We start from the raw sequence: 5,431 nt of genomic DNA on the forward strand, positions 1-5,431 counted from the left end.
TAGGCTCCACCCCGGTTAATTTCACCCTGTACCTGGCCCATCTATGATGGCCCCTTTCTCTTTCCCACGACCATGTTTCTTCTCCAACCTCACCGAGTCGCATCTTCCACCCCTCCCCACCCCCTCCCCCTCCCCCACTCCCCTTATCCCCTCCCCACCCTTATCACCCTCCCCTACGGCCACCTCTCTCGTCCTTCTGCTCCATCTCACTTCCGTTCATCAGCATTACCTGCCAGCGTGGCAACTCCTGGCCAAAGGCTCCTCCTACCGACCTCCTCCACCCCTCCCCCACCCTCACCTCTCTGTTCCGTGAAGAAGACTCCCTGAAGACCCCACCCTCCCCCACCCAGACAAAGACTCATCTCGAACCACAGGTCACTTCCCCCAAAGATGCAAAAACCCCAAAAACAACAGCCACAGCCAGCAGGAGGGGGCTGGGGACAGCCATCCCCTTACAAACTTTCCACCTCTGCTACCCTTTGTCGGCCCAACAGAAAAACAAAGAAAAACCCTCCACATCGGAGGAAAAGAAAAAAGCCCCCCTCGCCTCCAACCCCTACTCTACCCGCATTCTTCATTACCCCGAAGTGCCAGCACCTCCGTCTCCCAAATTTGTTCAGTTCTCCCCCAGTTTATGCTCCTTGATAAAGTCATTGACCGCTTCTGGGGTCTCAAAATAGTATTCCCGGCCTTCATAGGAACCTATAGTTTTGCCAGATAGAGCATCCCAAACCCGATCTGCCGTCGATACAGCACCGTCTTGGCCATGTTGAACCCCGCACGTCATTTTGCCAGTTCAGCTCCAAAGTCCTGGTATATTTGGACCTTGTTCCCCTCCCATTCGCAGTTCCGCTTCTCCCTGGCCTACTGCAGGATCGTCTCTTTCTCCACAAACTTGTGGAGTCTCACGATCGCTGCCTGCTGCAGCTCCCCAGCTCTTGGCTTCTGCCTCGGAGACCTCTGCACTCTGTCCAACTCAGGGGCCTTCTCCAGCGCCCCCTCCGCCACCAGCCCGCTTGCATCTTCGAAACGTGGCACTTGAACCTTCCACTCCTTCAGGCAGGCCAAATATTTGCAGATACTGCCTTCTTGATCTGTTTTCCTGCTCCTCCACCTTTGCACTCAATGTCTTGCAAAGGCCTCCTAAGAGCCCCACCTCGGCCTCCAATGCCACCACTCTTCGCTGTGTTCCAAGATCACCTTCTCAATCTCTCGGATCTGCGACCCTTGTGCCTCCTAACATTTATCCACCCTCTCCGTCGAGCTCTTCAAGGGTGCCATAGCTCCTTCGATCGATCCTCCTGCATCTCCTTCCTCTGCTGGCGGAAGCCTTGAGAGATGGAATTGTGTTCCTTTACCGGTATGTCAGAATGGCAGCTTGGCCTATTAGAACCACTCTCGGGCTGGGATCATGAGAGAAGAGTCAGGCGATATATCTGCTCGCTGAGGAAGCAAATCAATTATTCACCCCAGAGAGGGTACAGGCAAAGGGCATCATGTGAAATGTCAGAGGAGCTGTGCGTCAGGAGGCTGCGCTTCAGCAAGGAAGCAGTGGGACACCTCTGTGAAATGTTGAAGGAACACTTCAATAAGATAACTAACTGAGGCAACGAACAAGAGACTTTTTAAATGAATGCATAAATATATTGAGAAACAACACAGACCGAAAAACAATTAGAAGTAACAAAGCACAAGTTGGTAGTCAGATGCAAAATAAATAAACACAAAGCAATTTTTTAAAAGTCAGAAGAAAAGGGGGTGGATGAGGCAGTGTTGGAGGGAGAGGAGAGTGACCCTAATTATTCCCATCGCCCCCAGACCCTTCTCTGTCCACGTGACACAGCCTCCTGTGTCCCTCGTGGCACAGCATCTTGCCCAGCAGCAACTATCCAAAGATGTGCAGGTTAGGTGGATTGGCCATGATAAATTGCCCTTGGCGTCCAAAATTGCCCTTAGTGTTGGGTGGGGTTACTGGGTTATGGGGATACGGTGGAGGTGTTGACCTTAGGTAGGGTGCTCTTTCCAAGAGCCGGTGCAGACTCGATGGGCCGAATGGCCTCCTTCTGCACTGTAAATTCTATGACATCTCTGAACTGGGCAGCCCCTGGCCAGCGGGTGCAGCAGCAGCAGGTGTCAGCATTCTGTTGGGAATGTCATGAAGAGACTCGTTTTGCTGTCTCATCTGCACACTGTGCTGTCTCGTTAGCTGATTCTGCTCCTGAGAAATCTACACGTGCTGAGCATTAACCTCAGCGAATCCTTGGGCCTGCTGGGAGACATCAGTTCAGGTTTGCAATTGGAACCTTGCATTGGCCTCACAACCTTCAGCCCTCTGAAATACATCCTGATCTCGGCAGTGAATGGCCCATTCATCACCGACACCATCGCCTGTTTGATCTGCAAGTTGAGGTTGTGGAGGCGTGGAATCTTTCAATCACCATTGCCTTGTGTAAACACTGGATCCTCCTTAGCATCACCTTCAAGATCTGAAATATCACCCTCCTGCAAGGCTTCTCCCGCTTCTGCTGCACCTACAGCGTTGCACTGCTGCGATGTATTCACCTCCATTAAATCCCTTTAAGGTGTCCCTGTTGTTGCACAAGACTCACCTAAACTATGTTCCATTGTAACCGTGGAATGCGAGCTAAAAAAAGCACAATATTTTTGCAACAAGTTAAGTGTCATCTTCACAATATAGAATAGAATCCCTACACAGCAGAAGGAGGCCATGTGGCCCATCGAGTCTGTACCCACCCTTCGAACGAGCAAGCTATCCATATCCACTCACCCAACCACCCCTCCCTACCCCCGTAACCCCACAACCTAACCTGCACATCCCTGGACACTAAGGGGCAATTTAGCACGGCCAATCGACCTAACTTGCACATCTTTGGACTGTGGAAAGAAACCGGAGCACCCGGAGGAAACCCACACCGACACGGGGAGAACGCACAAACTCCACACAGACAGTGACCCAAGGCCGGAATTGAACCTGGGTCCTGATGCTGTGAGGCAGCAGTGCTAACCACTGTGTCACCACGCTGCCCCAATATTGGATTGTTTTATTGGTTTATTGTCACGTGTACCGAGGTACAGTGAAAAGTATTTTGCTGCGAGCAGCTCAACAGATCATTAAGTACATGAAAATAAAATAAAAAGAAAATACATAATAGGGCAACACAAGGTATACAATGTGACTACCTAAACACTGGCATCGGGTGAAGCATACAGGGGTGCAGTGTTCATAGAATTTGATCATAGAATTTACAGTGCAGAAGGAGGCCATTCAGCCCATCGAGTCTGCACCGGCTCTTGGAAAGAGCACCCTACCTAAGGTCAACACCTCCACCCTGTCCCATAACCCAGTAACCCCACCCAACACTAAGGGCAATTTTGGACACTAAGGGCAATTTATCATGGCCAATCCCCCTAACCTGCACATCTTTGGACTGTGGGAGGAAACCGGAGCACCCGGAGGAAACCTACGCACACACGGGGAGGATGTGCAGACTCCGCACAGTCAGTGACCCAAGCCGGAATCGAACCTGGGACCCTGGAGCTGTGAAGCGATTGTGCTATCCACAATGCTACCGTGCTGCCCAGGTCAGTCCATAAGATTCCATTTAGGAGTCTGGTAATATGATCAATTGGCTTTTCTTTTTCCCTTGACTCAGCCCCAGATCTGAATCACCATTGTTTATTATGGAGTTTGAGAGACCCACTGTCCTCCATGCGTGCTCCTCCTATTTGGCAAGTTCCTTTACGAACATCAGCAACCACCCGCCTTCAGCCGGTGTGTGCTCCCAGGAATTATGGGCCAGGTTTTGCCTGCAAAAGGAAATGTGTTTTAAAAATCTTATTATCCTGTCCGGACACGCATTTAGCAACCTCTGGGGAAAACTGAAAGCTTGTACCCTTGAGGACGTTTCCCATTATATGGAACCATCTCCAAGGTAACTGAATTTTCTGACACTTCAGAAAGTTAGCAAAGAGACTGTAAGGTGTCTTATCAGGATTGCATTTGAGTCCTCAAGAATAGAGTAGACAGAACAATCATTTCTGCCCTTTCTTAAATGTTGCAGTCAGAAGGTAGGATTTTAAGATTTAGCAGTTACTTCTGTTATGGGCCAGGGTTTAGAGAACCCCAAAGTGTATCATGGAGTTTACCTGACCCACAACTTTTAATAGATTGTGGTATGGGGAGCACACGGCCCACTCTACAGGTGTGGTACAGCAGAAATGGAAAAGTGTTTTTAAAAACAGCACAATGTTTATTCTATGAACTCAAGTTAACCTTTTTGAAACATAGTGTGAACATTTTAGCAACCATTAATTCAAATACAACCCCCAAAGACTACAACACAAAGTAAACCTTTAAGCTTTCCTTTTTAACATCCATACGACTTAAAAACAAAACCTTTATCAGAAGCACATCAGGTTAAAGTCACTACTGAAACCATTTATAATTCTGAATTCACCAAATAATCAAGAGATGGTCTTTTGATGGCAGGGAGAACAGCAGTGCACCTGCTTGGTCTGGCTTCAGCTCCAACACCGAAAACGAAACTAAAACACACCCTGCAGCAAACAGCTTAAAACAAAAGTAAAAAGCTGACAGACAGCCCAGCTCCACCCACTCTCAGACATTGCTGCAGTAGTAAACACCCATTTCTTAAAGGTACTCTCACTACAGATATTTATATATACACACTCATTTCTTAAAGGTACTCCCACTACAGATATTTATATTATTACCCATTTCTAAACACCCATTTCTTAAAGTTACTCTCACTACAGATATTTATATATACACACCCATTTCTTAAAGGTACTCTCACTACAGATATTTATATTATTACCCATTTCTAAACACCCATTTCTTAAAGGTACTCTCACTACAGATATTTATATATACACACCCATTTCTTAAAGGTACTCTCACTACAGATATTTATATTATTACCCATTTCTAAACACTCATTTCCTAAAGGTACTCTGACGTGACACTTCTTTATGTATTAAGGTATATACATACTCTGGCTGTTATTCAGTTTTCTCCGGCACTAATCACTGTCCGAGGCATGCTGATGATGACAGTGAGCAATGCATCCACCTATTTCCAAGCCGCAGACTGAAGTTATCTTGGAGATTTGGATTTTTCGTGCCCAAGAATATTCACTCACCTTTGTTCAGCCTCATTCTTCCAACTCATCTCGGTGAAGTTGTGACTCCTCTTCTTCACCACTAAATCCTGAATTGTCATGTTCTAAATGAAAGCATACAAATACCTTTATATACAAAGCATACAAATACCTTTAAATTATAGATTTATAACAAATAAGAAAACCTATGTTCACATATAAATATCGAATAATAGTATCCTCAAATCATAAAAACACAATTAAAAATTGCACTTTGAATGAGTTAATAA

This window comes from Scyliorhinus canicula, chromosome 5, assembly GCF_902713615.1.
Source record: "Scyliorhinus canicula chromosome 5, sScyCan1.1, whole genome shotgun sequence".
Lineage (NCBI taxonomy): Eukaryota > Metazoa > Chordata > Chondrichthyes > Carcharhiniformes > Scyliorhinidae > Scyliorhinus > Scyliorhinus canicula.